The following is a 22,179-nucleotide window of genomic DNA, read 5'->3' as shown; positions in this document are numbered from 1 at the left end:
TATAAAAAACTATTTTATGTCTTAATATTTTTATTAAATATTACAAATTTTAAATATCATTTACCTTTAAGAAATATAATAAGAAACCTTTTAACATCTAGTCCTTCTAATCTCTAGAGGATCTCCCAAAATCTGACAGTTGCCGTCGCATTGATAAATTTGAAATGTAGGTGCCTTACTTTCATGTTTTCTATTCATACTTTTATTTCAAACATCAATAAGTAAATCCTAATAAAGTACCAAAATGTACATTCTATATTGTAGGTAAAATAGAGGTTAACATTTATAGCAAGGTTAAAAAAGAAGTTATAATTCGAAAAAGAATACGAGCCATAAATACACATGAAACATAAATATTTAATAGAGAGGCCTGGTACCTTTGTTAGCAATTTTTTTTTTTTATTTTGCAATAGTGTACTCATTCATAGCTTAACACGGTTTATGTTCTTGTATAGGTAAATTATGTATGTTTATCATTAAAAATATATTTTGGGCTTTAAAGGTTTTGAGCTTCTTTACGAGGTAAATATCAAGTAAAGGTTTCATAGTAGTTTGTTAAAATACGTATAATTTTTCAACGTTTGTAAATTTGACACGTATACCTTAAAGTATAGAAAAAGTTGAAAAAAGTTTTCTTGTGAATGTTATATTTATGGACTATGTTAAAAATAATTATAGTACTTTTAGTGATTTAATAATATACAGTTTAGATTAACGAACTCATTAAAAGATAAATTGTCCGGTTACCATGAAATGGAAAAATAATTATTACTAAATATAATATGATTTGTTCTACTAAAATTATCTAATTTTACTTATGAAATGGAAGTCATAAATTAATCATACGAGTCGTAAGTCAAATCCATTTTACTTAATTAAGTCACAGTAGTCCAATCAAAATTAATACAATCAACAAAAAAATTTCAGGTAAGATAAGATTTACAATAAGATATATAACACAAGATCCCAATAAGATTTATTGAACTGAGCGCACATCCAGTCCATCCAATCTTTGGCTCGCAGCGTTATCTGGTGGTAAAGAATCACGCTGCGGTGGATCGGCAACTTTTTTGTGGTGCTCTGATCAAAAACTCTCCTCGTGCCATATTTCCCAATCAGCCCACTACCTCTCCAGTGAATGAATCGAATTATATTTATTACTAGTTTAAAGAAAATTTAAATTAGATTGTGTTACGAATTTAAATAGTAATAAAAAATTGAGATATTTTATGAAAAACATAGATGCAACTTATGAAACACACTTGGCCATTGTCATTAATGCTAATGTTTTGCGTTTTATTGAAATTAAAATTACAGTACTTTGTAAGCAATAATTAGGTTTTCCGGATGTTTATAGCAATACATTTTGCAGTTAATTGTATTTGTTTAAATACTAGGCAGCTTTATTACGTATTAGAATTACATGTTTTTCAGCTACCTGACTTTATGTAGCATTAAAAATGTTTTATAATCTTTTCAAAAATATAAATTATTTTGGAAAGTATATCTATATAAATCTATAAAAATTCCACTAACAAGACTGTTTTATTGGAAATGTTGGTGCATTGATGATAGGTGAGTATATTTATTTTTACAGAATTTCATACAAATATGACATGAATAAATACCATTACAGTGAACTTCAGGACATTTTTTGCATTTTACTTTATCATGATGCATATATACGAACACTAACACATTTCTGATATATATATATATATATATATATATATATATATATATACACATTTTATTGTGAAACAGCACTCTCTACAGAAAGTTAGGAATATCTTTCCATGGACCAAGAGGAACTGAAAATTAGTTGCAACTAATAGACTATTCATCTTCGATTGCCTTCTCTATGTATACATGTGTTTCTTGATATTTTGTGAAACAAAACAATAGTAAAAACTGGTGCAATAATTAGGGTTTTAGCTGAAAATCAAAAAACATATTTTATATTTTCATATTGCATTACGTTTCAAGATGTATTGTAGTTAGATATTTACCTAATACAGTACATATTAAAGAAAGGAATGTTTATAAATATGTATAAATAAAACTCTATCTTAAGCTTCACGAATGTAATTTAAATTACCTAATTATAATATCATAAAGAAAGAAACCTAAAAATGTATAGCTAAAACAAAGTTGTCAGGAACATTTTAAGTTTTCGTTTTATATTACAACTCATCATTCTCAATTAGTTTCAACGGATTCATATTATATATAGGTTCTGGCTTCTCCAGACTTATATTATGAAAATATACGGATTATCTTCTTAATTACACAAGCTGTCACAGTATAAAGGTATGAACAGGAAAGTAAGATGTTACATGACACAATGGTGCTACAATTCCATGCATTTACACTTATTTAAACGTTTAGTAATCACTACAAATTATATTAATTATTAAATGTCAAGCAGTACATTTTGATTGTATGAATGATTTAAACAGGAGATAAGTCATTCATATGGCCAAGGTTTACTTGTCACAGAGATTATTTTAGTTAGTCCTGCAATCCAGATGCTAGAGATGCGCCACGTAACTTTCATTGTTACCGTTCAAATATTTACTATCGTAGCAATGTGAACCGTACCGTACACTCTACAAATGCCAATCACTTTGTCCGCGGTACAAGTTAGAACATTTTATGAGTTGTAAATTGTGTAAATGACACAATAAAGTTACTCCCGTAACTTTAGTATTTAATGAAACTAATTTGAATACTCTGTGGGTCAATACCCGTTAGTAGTTTCATGAAATTTCATTACCATAAGCTTCGATAGCGAGAGTATTAATCCATAGTTTAACATTTTGTATGAACTTTCTTAAGGGGGTTCGGTATGCCCTATCCTTCCCATGTTAATTTGGCCAATTTTATGTACCTTTTTCTCAGAAACCTTTAAAGCTATCATCATCAAACTTTATGACACTACTATTTAGACCTTTGTTAACATTTAGAGCGGAAGACATTATAAAAATCTATTTTAAAATTTTTATAAAAAAAAATATAATTATAAATTATTTTACAACAAATTAATAAATTTTTTATTTACAACAAATTAAATAAAAACTTCTTTTTTTAAAATTTTCCTCTTAATTTTATCCATGGGGCTTTAAAGTTTGATATTAATTATTTTGTTCTTCTGAGAAATATTCTTTCTATATAAAGAAATAGTTTGTATAATTTAATAAAAAGAATAAATTTTTTCCACTTTTAAGTATTATTTCAAGACTTTAGAACAATAAAAACCCATTTTGTATTTGTTTGTAATAATAAAAAATACGGTTAATATCAAATAAATAAAATGTTAATATTGAATATAATCATTGGTATAAATTATAGTTATAATATGGTATAAATTTGTAACTCACAAAACTACACTTTGTTTAAAAAACAAGCTTTAAAGTATTAAATAGCAGCTTAGTAGATGGGGTGTTATGAACGAGGTGTAAACGTTTTTATATTAAGTGTCAAGTTGATAAATCACTAAACATAAACGTTGTGCTTCTGCCATCCCTTGGATTCAATTATCTTGAGCTCTAACCTACACATAACCCTGTACTTTACTCAGTAATATTCGTTTAAGGTCATAATTACATAAATTATCGAAAAAACATTCGACCATTATGTTCCAACATCATTACAGCAACAAAATGCAATATTTTCATTTAACCAGCTGCCATCCAATTCACATGATACAAACGCAATACCTATGAGGAACAAGAGCAAAAAATCTTTGTAGTAATCAATCTGATTGTATGTAGTATTCAACTACAAAAATAGGCTGTATAGTGACTCTTTAAAATGGGGTATTCAAAACATCTTGCTGATAAACAAATTAGGGCATCTCAACTCCAGTGCTATTGTTACTAATGATTCTAAATTTATTTCTTAATATTTTTTTGACCTTCATAAAAAACATTCTGAAAGTTTCTTTTCCAATTTTGAAACTACACTGAAATTATAAATTGAACTTCTACGTCCCCTGAAGTAACCTTTAAAAACGTCCAAATTTACAAAACATTCTCTTTACACCGAAATTAAACTATAAGGGTAGCAACCTCAAATTTAACGTGTAAAAACCTTGTAACAAGAAAATATGCAGCATTTGTAAAATGTTAATAAGTTATAAATCTTTTAAAAGAAGTGCATCTAACAAAGAATATCCCCATTAAATTCAAAATTCATTGTACTAACTTAATTTTTCAACTAATCGGTAATTTATGTCCCAAGGATTATTTTGGAAAACCCATTACTTACTTCCTTAAATGTACGCATCACAACCATCGGTTGATGTTCCTCATCAAAATTATGAGAGAAAAATTGAATTTATCATCTGCATATGCAATTGATATTGAAAAGAACTACATTATTATATCAAGCTGCAATATTATAAAAACACCATAAATGCACCTTAACAAAATAAGAGGTTTATAATTTTGAATAGTAAAACATTCTTTTCAAGCTGTCCCAAAAAAAAGATTGGTATAAGAAGGAACCATTCGTGCGATTATAGCAGTTCTTTTAGTTTCAAGGTAATTTTGGCCTTGAAATTAAAAAGGGTTAAAATTATAGTTTACCAATGAAATTATTTGTAGGTTTGGTATCCTTTCGGGGTGAGTAAAGGTACTTTTAGACAGCACAGAGACGATCTTCTGTAGTATTGTTTGTATATAACATCGACAGTACACAGTAAGACGTCTTTAGGCAAGGGTTGTGTCACTTAAATCTGGAAAACCTTACGGATATTCTTATGAAACACCAAAAGAATTTCAAAAGTAAATTTCAGGGGCAATAAGCATTGGCACTAAGTATTATTTTGTTTATTTTGCTTTCCTATTTCTTACAGATTACTTGTTTAAATTATTTATTTATTTTTAAATATGAAAACTATTTTGTTTCCTTTATACTCCAGAAATCTAGTGAGATATTTTGATTATATGTAAAACATTAAGTTGTACAATTTCATTATAATTACATGGGCCCTTTCGTTATAATTCAGGCCCCATCAATTGCTCTTTGCATTTAACAAACTTGATCTAGTCGTTAAAGACCTTTCAAGTATTATTAAAGAGCAACACTAGATATTTGGTTGGCCATAGGGTATAATCACAGAAGGAAAGAAAATAAAAACAGTTTGTAGTTGCACGATAAATTTATACATTTATATGAGTAATATTAAATTTTTGATATCTTGATATGGATAAGAAAAATATGGCTGGAGAAAAGATATAAGGTTTTACACTATGTTAAGGGATTATTAAAATTAGGGAAGGGGGTGTAAAGGTTAAAAATAATGTAATTTAATTTACTTTAATTGCATTTGTTTTAACTTATGTCTCTATTTAATAAAACATAAATTACTTATGTAATAACTTGTTAAAACGTGTCATTCCAGGTTTTATAATCAACTTTTGCTTTTCATATTTTGTTAATTACAGTATACCACAATATCTGTGATTTTAAGTTTAAACATTTAGAGATGAAAAAAAAAAAAACAGTTTTAGGAAATTTATAATAATAATGCTGTTGTGATTTATAGTAATTCCGTAGATACATATATACATATAGTTTATATATTTTTATGATTACTATAACAGGATCATTCTTTGACCTAATGTTCAGTACTTTAGCTATACTAATTTCTTTTATTAAAATAAAATTGTTTGTGTATCCTCTAAATGTGCGTAAGAAAACACAATTCCAGAAAATAACCGAATATCAGATTTTTCACAAAAATTTACACATTGCACTTTCATTAATATCAAATTAATTGTGACCAAAGTTCTAATATTTGTTCAATTTACAAACATAACAGTATAATCTATTATTAACCTGAGAATGAAAGTGAACTATTCAAGTAAACCGCCTCCCGCAGTTTGTGTCCGGCAGGGAAAGCTTAATTACATCTGGGTCGTAAAACATGAAATATGCAACCCGCAATACAGCACAGGGACATTTTCATTGGTACGTATTGACGTCATAGCATTTGTCATGGTGGGATAGAGTATCGAACATTATAATAATATATTTAGAACATAAAAGTATACATTGACGTCAATGTTATGTCGTTGTTGAGTTATGTACACGATTTTATGAGTACACAATTAAATTAGTGATAATAAATTGTCACTTAATGCAACGTTCTCATAACTTTTTAAGTAAAAATATTGTTATTCTCAAGAGAGCACGAAGCATGAAGATTATTTAGTTCTGAGACTAGCATGTTAAAATTTTGTTATAAATAGATATGTTTATTATTTTGGTAACATAACGTGTGAAATATTTTCCTTTGCATTTTGCAGGTTTCTTCTAGAATCACAAAAGTACTTAAAAGTTATTTAGTTTGTAAATTCTTTTTGATCATTGGAAATATTATATAAGATATGAATATATGTGTATGAATATTGCACATCAGAACTAATTATATCCGACGCTATTGTTAAATTTGCTTTATTGCCACGATGAAGAAACTATAAAAAAAATATATTTATAGCCAATTTGTTTTACTCGGGTGTTATAATTTTTTCCATAGTTTCTTTTGCCTTATTCCCTAATCAAGAACAGACGTATATAATATGTTAGGGTGGGCTGAAAAAAACTTAAATTTTCGAGCATCGAGTTCTAATAGGGCTAAAAAGTTGCGTATTATTGAGCTGATTGAAGAGAAAAATAATAAAAAAATACTAATTAACATCTTTAGTTCGCCCATCTAGTTTAAAGTTTTCTAAAATATGTACTTTTTTGCTACTATGAAAAAATATTTTTTTTTATTTTTTTTATTGTACTACCATATATATATATACTACGTTTATAAGTCCATAACGTCAATAAAAATATTTAGATACTTTAAAGCAACATATAAAGTTTGCAAAATGTAACGAAAATCTCTAACAAATTCCTTTAAAAACAAATAATATAGTAGTTTGATGACTCACCCGGTGAGCAGCAGGAAGTTAGGCACGGAGTAGAAAACAAGTCACTACATGAAACCTCTGAGGCATCTGGCGCCGTAAGCAAGTCGCGACATGAAACCTCCCTACCTGACCTACCTTTGTTTGTGCTTCAAGTGAATTTTGTTTTTTTACTGTGCGATCGGTTAGTTCTGAAAGTTGTGTGTTCTGTGCAGTGGTGGTGAAATGGCTGTTTTAAACAAACTATTAACAAGACAGTCGCACCGGTGTCCTATTTTCGGTTTATCCAAAGGCCTCAATGGGGGTAAGTCTTCCTACATATGAGGATGTTTTGTTGTGTTGTTTCGAAGAAAGTTACCAGTTGTCAGTAAAACCAGAAACAAAGAAAAACATTTCTTTTTCTCTTATTGTGGAGAATGTTGCTTTTCAGATTGAAGCTATTTATGTCAAAGCCTCAATTCCAATTGTATCTCACACACGAGTTGTCCAAATGATTCGGTCTTACCACGATTCATATTACAACTTGAGAAAATCATATAAAAGGGATCATAAAAAAGACTCGTTTCAGAAGAAAGTAGAGAAATTTGTTACAGAATCCAAATTAAAAACTTTTCGACATTGCCGCTTGTAAATTTCAAATTATTTACACTTGTCAATGTGGGAAAAAGACAAGTTCCTGTGACTGCCCCATTATAATGGAGTGCAATTGAGATAAATAGAAAACGATAACTATCATAGAGAGAAAGTTCTTGCATGATCAACGAACTAATAGGAAGACATGCATTGGGGGTGTAGATAAGGTAGTGACAAATCAACTGTTGAAGAAAGAAGAAAGGAAACAAGCATAGAGCCTGCGGGAAAACTTGAATGATGGTTTTGAAAAGGAAGCCAAGGAAATAGGAAGATCTTCGCAAGAAAATCCGACTGAACCTAATCCACCGACAACCCCCTCCGATGCTTCTCAAATGAGATTTAGTCTTCAATCAACTGCTTTAGTTAGTGACAGATTTGGCATATCTGACAGAGCAACGGTAGCAATAGCATCGAGTGTGCTATTTGATCTTGGAATGGTATCAGAGTCAGATACTTCACTAGTAATTGACAAAAATAAAATTCGAAGAGAAAAACAAAAGGCAAGACAGGCTATTAAAGAAAAAGACCACGAAAATACAGAAAAAAAGGGAATCTACTTTGATGGGAAAAAAAGACAATACTTTTTTCCAGGATAAAATTGGAAATAAAATGTACCGTAGGGTCAAGAAAGAAGAACACATAAGTATTGTACGAGAACCAGGAGGCGAATACATAGGTCATGTAAGCCCAGACAGCTCAAGTGGACAAGGGATTGCAGAAAGAATTCTCAAGTACCTTGAAGATAATTCCTTTGATTTAGATGAGGTAGAAGCTGTTGGTTGTGATGGAACCACAACCAATACTGGTTGGAAAAAACGGAGTAATTCAAAATATCGAAGCGAAAATTAGTCGTCCACTCCAGTGGTTTATCTGTTTACTTCACTTTAATGAACTACCGTATAGGCACTTATTTCAGTTCTTGGATGGAGAATCTACAGGACCTTCAACTTTCAGTGGAGTTATTGGCAAACGTCTTCCCGATTGCAACAAAATGCCTGTTGTGGAGTTTGAAAAAGTAGAATCTGAAATCATAGATATTGACACAAAAGATCTAAGCAAAGATCAGCAGTACCTTCTCGATATCGTCAGAACCATCCAAACGGGCAATTGTACTCCAGATCTGGCTAATAGAGATCCAGGGCCTCTAAGTCATTCCCGTTGGTTGACTTGTGCTAATAGGGTGTTACGGTTGTAAATTTCAGATAGTAATCCTTCAAATGAACTGAAGATTCTTGTTCAATACATAATGAAGACCTATGCACCAGTCTGGTTCGACATAAAACGCCATCATTCCGTTAAGTATGGACCAAAACATGTGTTTAAAGTAATCCAAACTACCAGAGATTTGTTAGCTGAAATAAAAAAAGTTATCGATCCTGTGATTGAAAGAAACTCCTTTTTCTGTCACCCAGAAAAAATGCTGTTAACAATGATAACTGACGAAAGACTACATATAAGAGAGTTAGGTTTCAGAAGAGTTTTGAAGGCAAGAAGTGTGGAAAATAACAGCAAATCGGCTGTAAGAATATTTCATACACCCACTCTAAAGTTTTAAGCTAAGGACTACAGTGAGCTCATTGATTGGTCTAAATGCAAAGTTTATCCTCCTCCTATGATGAGGAAATTAACAACGTAAACAATATCAACCTATTTGAGGAACAAAACTTTACCAAAGTTCGAGTTCATGAACTTTCCTTGCCACACACAAGCCGTGTAAAGGTATGTTAAGTTAGTGACAGAAGCGTCGGACATAGTGTGTGGTCAAGATAACAGAGATGGATTTATCATAACCACATTTTTATCAAGGTATGTCATGCCAAAATTTGGACATAAATCAGAGTTTAAACCTTCGACGTCATTCTAAGGTATGTAAACTTAGGGAAGCGTAGAACATGTAAATAATGTAAATACATTCAAACACACCCTATTTGGTTGGGTAGGGTGTGGGTGGAACTCGAGTTGCAGCCACCTCCCCGTGGTGAGTTCTGGGGTATTCCACCAAAACATTGGTGAAATGGGCGAAGAGCTGCAAATCTGTGATGTTTTAGTCTTTGAAGAAAAATTTTTATTTTCGTACAATTTTCTAATAATTGCGATATTTCTTGAGAACCTTATATGTTTGTTTAAAGTATCTAAATATTTTTATTGACGTTATGGACTTATAAACGTAATATATATATACGGTATTACAATAAAAAAACTCATCATAAGACGGTTTAAAATATTTTTTGAAAATAGCAAAAAAGTACACTTTTACAAAACTTTAAGCTCGTTGGGCGAAATAAAGATTTTAAGTAATATTTTTTAAAATTATTTTTTCTCTTAATCAGCTCAAGAATACGCAACTTTTGAGCCCTATTAGAACTCGATACTCGAAAATTTAGTTTTTTCACCCACCCTAATATATGTTTGATACATTCATATGTATATATGTTCGATATATACTTATGTATATGTGTTCGATCTCTTACTCCGTGTGTAACAGCAAGCGATTACAGATAAGTTTGAAATAAGAAGTGTTAATATCAAGCTTTTTCTGTTTTCACACTGTAAATTGAATCAAATTGAAAATATAGATTAATTAATTAAACATATTGTTGTGCTGTCATAGAAACATTTTCTCATACAATCGTATGTTACATTTAACAGGTTTTACAATTATTACTCTGCAATTTTAGTTACCAAAAATGGGATACTTCACCACTATAGAGACCAGGGGCGGTTGTGGAACGAAAATTGGTCAATATTTTATCCTAGATGCCCTAAAAAATTCCACGTAAAATTTCAGTAAACTCAGTTGAAAAATTTACACTTGAGGGAAGTTGAACGTCAAAATTGGAAAAAAAATTATTATCAAAAATATATATTTTTTTAATATTTGGTTATTTCTGAACAATTTACTGCAAACCCCACAAAAAATAGACTTTCCTCTTAGCTTCTATGATTTTTCAAAAATAAGATTGCTTAACAATTTCTTTGCATTTCACGAGCTGCCTTCGTGCCTTTCACATAGTAATGTTTTAGTTGGCTGCAAAAGCTTGTTCAATGCATGTGAAAATTTTTGTTGTTTTATTCCTCATCAAATCAACCCATATAATAAACTGAAACAAAAATTAGAATGCGTTGGGCATGTAGAAAAACGTATGGGCTCTAGGCTTAGAAAGCTAAAACAGCAACTTGGTAGTACCCCACTTGAAGATGGAAAGCCATTGAAAGGACCAGGTCGATTGACAGATAAAGTCATTGATGAATTGCAGGCCTTTTATGGTAAAAGTATATAGACAACTGCAATGACTTGACAGATATGCATAGGGCAGTATGGGCAACATATTTCCATAGGTTGTTGACAACTGAGAAACCGTCACATCAACTTTGACCTCCGCCACCCAAAATCTGGTGTAAATACAGGATAGCACAGCAAGACAAAAAAGAAAATACCCACAGTCATAAACATTCCCTCCCAGAAGCTGTATTGACAGCTATAAAAACTAATATATAGGGACATGTCAAAACTAGACCTTCTAAAAAAGTGCCTCCATGGCCAAACACAGAACGTCAACGAATCGTTTAAGAATGTTGTGTGGAACCGAATTCCAAAAAATGTGTTCGTAGTAAGAGAGACTCTTGAGTTAGGTGTCCATGATGCTGTACTAACTTTTAATGAGGGAAACATAGGAAGAATAAAGGTTTTAAAAGAGCTAGGAGTAAACGACTACGGCAGATACACCTTAAGCGCTTTGAAATATCTTGATGAAATCAGGATAAGGAAGGCAGATGTGAAAGCAGAATCAATGACTAAGAAGGCAATTATTAAGAAAAGAAGAACTACTATTAGGGGAAGAAGAGGAAATGGGTGACAGCTACTGCTCTGGAGGCTTTTAAAGGTGGCATAATCCTAAATATATGTAGATTTTATTGTTTTTCGTCATTTCTGAAAAATGTGGTTTTTTAATATATATGTACCTTTTTTTCAGAAACCTTAAAAAGCTACAAAGCTGAAATTTTTACTGGGTATAAAATAGTCTCATAGAAGTATATACCTCTAGTTTTATCAATTTCATTCATAAACAATTATTTAAACAAATATTTTATATGTAAATATAAAAAATAAAAAATTTAAAAAAAAATTTTCTTTGGTTGTACTAATTATTTTACAAAGTTTTTAGAGCTATGTGTACAGTACATCATCCTACACTTTGTGAAAAACTTTCAACCTCCCACCTGCTATGAATTCTGAGAAAAAGGTACATAAAGTTACCTTATTTTAACATGCGGTGTTATGGACCGTTCAACTCCCCTTGAAATAAAAAAAAAAACCAAAGGTAATTTCAGATTTATAATATTATTATAGTGGGTATTTTCATATATAAAACTTACTTTAGAAATCTTTCCACCTACATTCTAAAGTGCTAGTAAAATTATGAAATATGTGGAACATGCAGAGAATTGATGAAGCGTTTTTTTGAATTTTATTTTCAAATGTTATTGTATATTAATCCTATTTCATAAAGGTGATTTTACTTCTTACATGCCTTTCTTACTGTTCAATAGACTTCCATTAGTAGTATATCCTTTAAATGTAGGTCAAACCATATTGAGGGTTATTTAAAATATACGCGATCTTACTCACAAATACAGTTTGAACTTTTCCAACTGACACAATTTATGAATAATTTTTAGAATTATTTTGTTACCCAAACATGAATATATGCTTAATTTGGCTGTCATGCGGCTTACTGCAGTTGTTGTTCATAAAGCATTATTTTTATTCATGAGATATGGTTTTTTGCAATTAATTGTAATAAATTACATTATATATTCTTGGTTCCGAATTCCTGTTGGCTATATCATTCAATTTTCTTTTTTCAGTAAAGAAATAGTATGAGTAGTAGCAATTTAATGTTGTATCCTTTGTTAGTTATTAAACCTGAGAAGTTTTAGTTGTACTAAATTGTATTTAGTTTGTAAATTATTGCTTTCTGAATTTATTTACTGTGATGGACAGACAGATGGAAATGTGGATTGACACTAAGACAGATACGAAACATTTCAAGCCCACCCTAATATAGGCTTTTTAAATTAGTAAGTTGAGATTTATATGAGTTAAAAAAAACCATAAGAACATATATTTCTACACATATATGTGCTCAAGATCTTAATGTGAAAGTTCTAAATAATTGGCAGGTATCTAGTTAACATTATAGATAGAACTGCCTCGTTTCTTATAGATTTTTTTCTGTTTGTTTTCTGTCTATTTCTCCGTCCCCAGGACATCTCAAAAATGATATCTGACATGAACCTTGCCTTGCAGCTTCAGCAAATTTTAATCGAAATGTGGTGTAGCGTAATCCAGCGTTTCTATATAAAACGTAGAATAAGAACTAAAATGTAAATTTATCTATCTGTAAACATTTCAAACTTTGCTCTTTTAGAGAAGTAAAGTCTTTGAGTAAGTAGCAAAGGGATATAACATATAAACAAACATCGTTCTCTATGACAAACAAATTAAATAGGTGGAAGTAAGTACACTTGAGCAGTAGATACAGCTACCAAGACGTTACTATGGTTTCATGGCATATGTGTTTTTAGGTCACGAGCATAGATCTTGCTAGCTTAATATACTCGTCTCGAGAAGTTACCACGCTTTATATAGTGTAACTAAAACTTTAAAGTCCATCCTCTTATGTTATATCTTCTTCATCATACTTGTTATTAGCAGAATTTATATATAAACAATAATATGTTCATATTTTATTTCATTGATTACTTTAATTTATTTTACTACTAAATATAGTTCATTAGTCCCTTTTAAAACATTACTGTTAAAATTTAATTATTCCTATTTTCAACTCAGTATAAATACTGTAATATAATTACAAGATCCTAACGTATTGATTGAGGGTTCTTCTATTTTTTTCATATGTTAGTCTCAATTTTCATTTGAGAGACACTTGCACTCTCTATTACTTAATTTGGACATGACAATACATAAATAACTTAAAACAAATTATCTCAGTTACTAAGCGTTTAAATAAAAGACATGGCTGTTTAAAAATTCAATATTTTATCAACAAAAGAACCTATATTTGGTAATGTACAAGGATTTATCAGTTATTATTAACAAGCACATATATTCAATGAAGATTTGGTTCTTAATATCCCAGGCTATTAGACCTAATAAGTAATACATAAACCTACATTTAAATCAGATTTCTATAAGTTATATAAAACGCATTTTTTAATGAAACTTTAAGCCATTCTTATGGAATTCAATTCATTTTAATAATTAATTTAAATACGAATATGAACCTAGGCCCTATATATGTAAAGGCACTTGTAACTAGTGTAATTGTAAATTCAACTGCATTATTATAATAGGTTAACTTTATTTCAAACTATAATAAATAATTAAATATTATTTGCGATTTGTAATAAATATTTTAAAAGCTAGATATGTTTGTAATAATAAGTTTAAAAAGTAGGAAAAGAAATGTTAAATCAATTTCTGTAGAAATGATTAGTATAGAAGAAGACAGAAGATGTTTTCTAGCTCAGTACCAAAAACGATAAACAGGAAAAATATTAACAGAAAATTAACTACAAAAGAGTCTGAAATTAAAAAGATACACCTTTGTAAAAGTTAAAAATAAAGATGAACAAGGCATAAACGGATCACAGAAAAAGCGTCTATATTTAAACATTTAGATGCTAGTGATAGTGATTGTAAGTGAGTCAACTGAACACTTTTTGGAGTCGGAGCTGGATGATCAAAAACTTCCAACCTTGCTGCTTGTCTTAATGTTTCAAAACTGTTTAAGAAATGCTTTCCAGGTGTGAAAATCTACCCTCAAACAAGTAGAGTGTGATCTATCTCTTTAACACTTGATTTCTTCAATAATTTTCTCTCAAATGTTTCTTTTACTGTCAATATAATGTTTAAATATATTAGTGGACAAGAGGTTGTGGTTCGATTTCCAATACTTGTGTCTATGAAAAAGCTTCCTCATAGGGAATATTCGAATAAATGAGAGGGTGCGCCAAGTGAAATTTGATAGTTGTGTAGAAGTAAAAGCATCACCCTAATACTAGTCGTACGAAACATTCGACAACAAAAATACCATAGTTTAGTGTAATTAGTGTTTTCTACAGTGTGTTGTTCTTAGAAATTATATTACTTGGTATTCAAACCAATGTAGATAGTTTAAATTAACATATTGAAGGGAAGTTTTAATATTACTCAATCTGATAAGGTTTTATTTTACGGTCTTAAGGCATCACCTCAACACTGGGCAACATCTTGAACGTGAATGAACATAGTGATCTGAACTTTGTTTTGTGTTCACTGTCTAAAGGTACTTGATAATTTCAAGTTAATTATGTAAAATGCTACTGTATTAACAAAAGTTTTTCACTAAATACTTTATTAAATTACCTTTCATAATAAAATGTTAAGAAACAGCTATTATTCGTGTATTTAAGAATGTGCGTAACTTCCTAACATTGCTGTTGAATATGTAACATCATTCCGCTTTATTTTCTTCATATTCCTTATATATATATTGGTATGTAAATTTGCCATTATTTATCAAAATACTCATATTTTTCTTTAGCTCTGACTTTAAGTAACTGTAAATAATAGGAGTTGTTTTGATATGTAATAGCATCTGTTACTGCCTTGTTAAATTTAAATTTTTGTGTAGAATTTAGTCTTCTTGATTATGAAATAGCAATTTCAGTGATTATAGAGAAACGTTAGTTTAGTAAAACAATAATTCAGCGTCTTTTACGACTATTGAGTGGAAATACGTACTTGTGAGGAGTGTTAAATATTGATCGTTTTATGCATTGTAATGTAGGCTATACATGCCTAATCAATAAATATGACCATTGGAAAATAAAAAAAGTTTGCAAATAATTTATATTTTCTTTTACAAGGTATACAAATGTTCTGTAAAGTCTTATTATCAGTCTTATTATTCAGTAAATGGAAGCTCATACAAACATAATTGGCTACAGTAAAGTGCTTTATTTTATCTAAATTGATACTGATACATCATATATCATACAGGATATATCATAGGTATGGTACGGTGAAACGAGATTAATTAGAGGATGATAATGATGTCTACATGATCCATTAATGCTTGCTTGGGGGAACTATTATTGCATTGATGATGGCTTATTCAGGTCTGATAATCCAATTAAGCTATTTCCTCATATCTTATTATTATCAACTTATGTGTCATATTCAATTATGTATCAGTCAAATGGCACAAGAATAATAATTTGTGAGAGGAAGGACGTCGTTTTTTTTAGCTATAACTGCTATCGGTTAATTTTATTTGATGCTGTTAAACAAATAAAGTTATCCACGGTCTAAATTTAAGAGTTAGGAGATAATTATATCAATTTATGACGATGTCTAAAATGAGATATAATTGGGAATTCCACAGTACATTTAAAATAAAATTCTCAAAACAATGAAACAGACACGGATATTATGAATCGTCCCAATAAACATTAATATTTTCAGAAAAAAAAAACAGACATATCACGTTATTCAAGTAAGAGTCCCTAATCCTGCTGCTCGTTCCATTCCGAAAATAATGTTTTAATAAATCCCAAAGTATTATTTGTGGACAGGCCCGTATTTGCAGATGAACTATCCTGAAATTATTCATAATTCCTAAAAACTTATTACAAAGCAGTTTCTATTAATTCTAAATATAATTTTACTAATATTTCATAAAATTCAAGTGAATGGGTAGGTTTTATGACCTGTAAATAAATATAACTACAATATATCATTTTATTGTGTAAAGTTGTACAATAGTAGTACTATTATTATTATGAAAGGGAGACAACGTGAATATCGAGGATAAAAGCAATCAATTTAAAAAATTCTACATTTCTCGGTTAAGAAAATAATGAGTATTGACGTTTTGTATCTTTGTCTTAAAGTGTATTAGAGAAGGGCTTATTGCAAGTCTAGAAATGCGATTGGCTTGTTCGTGCCAGGAATTACTAAAACCATAAGCCTAAGCAGTTGGTATTAAACCTTTTGAATTCTTAAATGTGTGGAACAAATTATTACCTACTAGGATTGTTTTCCATAGCTAATACTGTATTTTAAGATTCATATTATAATGAAATTAATAATATGTTTTAATTTTAGTATACAGCAAATGCTTCTTAAAACATATTATACATTTTAAAATAATTATTTAACATGCAGTAATTTATAGTCCATCATTGTACATCATAGTTTAATAAAGTTTTTTTAATTTATAATTTGTTTCTCTCTGTTAGGCTAGTTTTAGTTATATATTCTGTAGTTTTAAATTTAAAATTAACTGATATATTTACAGTTGCGAAGAATATAGTGGTTATTTATCTAAAAAGGTACTCATAAATATGTATTTTTTATTTGGTGCAAGAAACTTTAAATTGCGTAGCAAAAAGCACTAAGAAAAATACATTTCTAATATGTTGCAACAAGCTCCAAATGAGAAGAAAAATGAATCCATACCAATAGACAATCTAACATATATTTCAATTTCGCCTCTTAAAACATAATTAGAAAAAAATCACAAAAAAATATTCTTATGAATTATTCACGCAACAAGTAATTTTTAAAAACGAAATTATAAATAAAAACAAAATTTTTAGTAAATATTTTATATATTTAAGATCAAATACACAAATACTTTTAAATACAATATTAAATTATGGTTTTAAACGTTATAAAAATTTAAACTATATGAATCGTTCTGGTCTGAAAAAACAAAGTTTAATATACTTAAAAGTTTCAACAGGAAACCCATATTTCTGAAGGGATGCTTTGAAAAACTGTTAAAAAAGTTACATGTGACAGAGGAGTCATGTATGTGTTTTTATGATTTTCTTAGGCAGCTTATTTGCCAAGTTTATGTGGCAAATTTTATTTACATACATTTTAAAACATTTACTAAGATCTGTTAAAATATTTTAATAGTACAAGAAAATTCTTCCTTTATTATTTTTTCCAGTTAATATTTACTGACTAAACTTTATTAGATATATTGTTTAATGATTTATTATTGTTATGTAGAATTTTTTATTTCTGATTTTTCTATTTCACTAAAATCTTGGACAACATTTCTAAAATATGTTTTCATTTAACATACTACTAGTTAGTCTACTTCACAATTATTTGTAGTAGAGCACATTTTGTCGAAAAGTAAAACTTCTCGTAATAGGCAAATTGTATTCCGAAGTCACTGTGGAAGCAGCAGTGGCTGTGGCTGCGATCAGAGACGAACGATTAGAAGGCCATAACCTACTGTTCAAAAGCCTTCCTTGGAACGTCAGAAAGAGGAAGTCATGTTGAAAGAGAGAGAGAGAGAGAGATAGAGAGAGAGAGAGAGAGAGAGAGAGAGAGAGAGAGAAAGAGAGAGAGAGAGAGAGAGAGAGAGAGAGAATAATAAATAATATCGAAATTCATTTAATGAATGAATTTAATATGTATTAAATACTATATCTGTTTAAAATTCATTCATAGATATAGTGCTGCGTTGTTTAACAGTGTTACCAAGAAACCCAAATGTATACGAGGTCAAGTGATGTGAAAAGGAAGATCAACGAATGTTGGATTTTAAAGAAACGTTTTCGTTCGAATTTGCTGGGTTTTCTAATTTATTAATTAATTGAATTATAATAATTTTCAGATCAGCTCAATAATTGTAAATTAACTACATTTATGTGTGTAAATTAAGGAAGCACAGCGTTCTATAATAAAATAATTATTTCTCAATGTATACATACCCTGTCGCACGTGGATTTCTTATATATAAAGATATTTGTAATTTTTTATGTCAACGTTTGTAATATTCGCAAACGATCAGCCAAATTCTATATAGAGACATGCACCATCATCTAACTTCTTATTAAAAATATTTAAAGTTCGTGATTAAGACATATAGAGAGACGGACGGATATCCCGTGACACCGGCCAACAAGAAATAATATTGACTACTGTCGATATTATTTTACTATCACTTGATCGTTCTTTGACAGGAAGAAAGTAAAAAAAATGAACAAATCATTACTCAATAATGAATATACCAATGCAAGTGTGTGTTCAACAAAACAGTATCAACCTGATTACTGTAGGACTGACTAATCAGATAATTATCATAACAAATCAAATTCTTGCAACGGTTTGGCTAAAAGTGACATAATTACAAGACCGTGGCTACATTATAAAACTTTGTGCTGTGTGGTCATCACACTAGACATTTATAATTTAATTAATACTGTTTAGTTAAGGTAATGACACCCCTACAGTTAACAGCGGATTAAATAACTATAAATTTTCTATAATTTAAAGTGCGCAATAATTAGTAATTTACTGTTATATTTTTAGATAAATTTGACTTTTAAGATAGTACGAATCATAAAACACTGGTATCGAATTTAGATTAGGATATGGGATGATACTAGGACACTAAGTTCGTTGTAAAAAATCTATCATTTAAGATACTATCATAACAGTTAAGATACTTATAATGATTAGATTCAATCTCTTGAAAGAATCTTATTACATGGAGTATGTACGCATCTTAAAGGTTATGCGTTAGAAAGGACCTAATAGTACTAACTTCACGTGTCAGAACGAAGAGTTTTATTAATAAGTTAATCAATCTATCTTGACCCATACATGGATTTAGCACGGATGAGTTAATTGTATCTGTGACTCCATAATAAATATTGATCATATTGCTATGATTGATTTAAATGTAAATGTACAACTTCGTAATTTTTATCATATAATTTTACACGCCCATATATATATATATATATATATATATATATATATATATATATATATATATATATATATATATATATATATATATAGAATAAAAAATAATGCATCACTGCCCGTCAAGATACCTTTCCGCATAATTTCTTAATTGGTTATATGTGTTATTATTTTTTTTAAGCTCTTTAGATGGCCTTTTAACTTGAATATTCAAACTATGCAATAGTCATTAATAACGTGTGCTTGGCTTTCATATCAGGTATATTACTTTAAGTGAATTTAGCAGGGTATTACGGTACATATAATGTTGAATTTAATAATGTTAGTTTATCTTTTAAAGGGTAAAATATTATAAAGCTTAACGTAATTTTACTTTGGAAGTTGTTGTCATATGAAAAAGAAATTTAGGATTAACTATAGAAAATATCATATATAAACAAAGTGAAATTGTATTTTTTTTCCACTCTATGTTATTTATTATTTAACTTTAGCGATTTCTATATTTTTTTAAAATATTTCATACTATTTCTTTAGAGATGTACTGCTAGTTAATGCTTGATAAATTATAAATTTGTACACGTTTCCAAATATATTTACTTATAAATGAACCAAAAGTAACAAAATCCATCGAAATGGTCTATGTAACTTTGTTTTAGTTTAGTTTTTTTCTAAATGAAACTAGTTATTCGTAATATAGCGCTTAGGAGAAAGGGTCTATTTTGCGCAAATTTTTAATTTAGCACTATACAATGTCCCGTCTGGTGTAGAGACTGATAGCTCTGAAATATAAAACTTTCACAGACTATGCATGTCTTCAGACGGACGTAGTTTCGAGACTCCTGGAATAAAAATTATGACTGTCAGATTTGAAATGCTGAGGTACATGTAAATATCTACAATTTAATGCAATCCTTTGTCTGTGGCTAAGTGGACCCAACTTAAAATTCTCGCTAGTTATTTATGTGATATGTTTGTGCATTTTATGAGAAATATTTCAGTTCCTAGCAGAGCAATCTCTGAAAATGTTCGAAATATTCTAAACATTTAAAAAGCACCATTTTTTATTGTGCCAGAACAGGACGTTTAATACTCAGGAGTTATTAATAAATCAAATGATTACAGTGGGAAAATGTTTTTAATCGTCTACCCACGAACGAGGATTTTCCATGCAATATGTTCCATTTAGGATGCTGACTTAGTTTAAACATACAAGTTCCAATCTTACACATTACCAATAATTTTAATAGAAGATAATTTTGAAAATAAGTTATTATTAATTAGTTTTCATAGTGTTTTGTTGTTGTAAAATTGTGTTATAAAATATATTGAGAATGTACAAACATATTACAAACATTTACAAGCATAATTTAGAAATGCTATATTTACTTAAATAAATCTAGCACACATATAGATTGATAAATATGCAGCGATTTAAAACAAATCATTACATGGCTGGGCATCCAATCTCGAGACTGGTCCCCAGGGAATTCTCAATATTGGATGTTGGCTTTTGGGTCTGAATGGCTTGGCATGTTTTACCAATTTGTCTGTGGATTCCATGTAGAAACAACCTAAATCCTGATCTGAAAAATTTACAAATTACACTTTTTAATACATAGGAATGCCTGGTAATAATAATTTTAAATCTTAATACAGGAAATGAAAGTTAGAATTAGATATTGACTGATGTTATGGTCAATGAGTAGTGTAATGTTCAGTAATATTTATGAAAAGATAAGACAAGTGGTCACTTAAATATTAGATGTTAATAAAACACTAGCTACTAGTTAATGCAATATGTAAATTTAATTTCTTTTGTTATAAGGCTTTAAAATACAATATGAATATTGTTCATTAATTACAATAAACCTCGTGTTTCAAAAAGAATTGAATTCTCGCTATTATAGTACGATGTTTGCTTTACAAATCAGTACAACACGCGTTAATTACTGTTGATATACGTGAATGTAACAGTATCGGGTGTTTATCATGAACGTTTAGAGAAAAATTGGCAAAAAGGTGTAATATAGTCACACAAATAACCATTAGTCGATTAATCAGTGCCCTTTTTTATTAGAACATAATATATGTGTGCATAGAAAAGGAAAACAATAAAATGGCAACTAATCAGTAATCGAATGTGTTCTAATACTCCTTCTCGTTTGATTGGAAGAAGAATATAGATTTTTTTGACAGTTAAAATATTAATAAATTATTTCCCATGGAATTTAACTTATTAAAAATCTGAAGTCCGTTAGAAATTAAAAATTATTTTTAAAAGTTAAGGGATGCTATTTGGATTCCAAAATTTTTTTTGTTTCTCTATGTCTATAAATAACAGAATTATCCTTATTTTTCAACTGGTATCGTTTCCACAAGCCGCGATAAAAAAACCAATTTAACTTTTGCTATAGATTTGAAAACTGCTAATGAAATCCAAATTCACATTTTTTTCGGAATTCATATTATTATATCTGTGTATTTTCACCAGAGGGACAACAAAGCAAAATTACTAACTAAAATACCAGAAATATCTTAATCTAATAGAAAATTACTTTTACCGAATATTGACGCTTTATGCCCAACCGACGTTTTCCTAAGTTATGTGTTTACTTTCCAAATCGGGTCAACAAAGCAAACTAACTATGTCACCATAAATATCTTAGATTTTAATTAAATAATGTTTACAAAATATTGAAGTTTTGTTAACAAATAATGCTGTCGGAATCCGTATTTAACACCGTTTTGGATGTATGTGTTAATTATTTTTTCCGATAGGTAGATTGGGCGGAGGTTCGGAACCAGCCACTTCGGTTCTTG

Source organism: Homalodisca vitripennis, chromosome 5, assembly GCF_021130785.1.
Source record: "Homalodisca vitripennis isolate AUS2020 chromosome 5, UT_GWSS_2.1, whole genome shotgun sequence".
NCBI lineage: Eukaryota > Metazoa > Arthropoda > Insecta > Hemiptera > Cicadellidae > Homalodisca > Homalodisca vitripennis.
Note: the sequence above shows the minus strand (reverse complement) of the source record.